General features: G+C 73.8%; 1 protein-coding gene across 1 annotated transcript in view; it reads right to left on the bottom strand.

Moving 5' to 3' along the window:
• The window catches only part of FOXF1 (forkhead box F1), a 12,881-nt gene that overhangs the window by 3,542 nt on the left and 8,980 nt on the right, over positions 1–359 (bottom strand).

The raw sequence follows: 359 nt of genomic DNA, 5'->3' as shown, positions 1-359 counted from the left end.
GACCCCCCCCATATGTGCTCCCCCCCCCGCCCCAGCGGGGACCCCGCCTCACGTCTCCTTTTGCGGGGGCTCCACGGTGCACGTCCCTGCTTTGGGGTCCCTGCGTGATCCCAAGCTGTGCCCCCACGCGGGACCCTGTGCCCCCCTAAGCACCCCTGGGGACACAAGCCCGGGGGCAGGTGACAGCGGGAGATGCGGAGCTCCAGCTCCGTGGTGGCCCTGCAAGGATGGGAGGACGCGCCCAGGGAGGAGCAGAGGGAAGCGTCGAGGCTGCCGACGCGCCCCGCCATCCGAATCCTTGCTCTGGCAGGGCACGGCCCTGGGGGCAGCACGCCCGGGGGCCCCCACGCCCCCCGCCC

Source organism: Aptenodytes forsteri, unplaced genomic scaffold, assembly GCF_000699145.1.
Source record: "Aptenodytes forsteri isolate BGI_AS27 unplaced genomic scaffold, ASM69914v1 Scaffold50, whole genome shotgun sequence".
NCBI lineage: Eukaryota > Metazoa > Chordata > Aves > Sphenisciformes > Spheniscidae > Aptenodytes > Aptenodytes forsteri.
The sequence above is the reverse complement of the archived record's forward strand: the minus strand, read 5'-3'. Positions and strand labels throughout refer to the sequence as shown.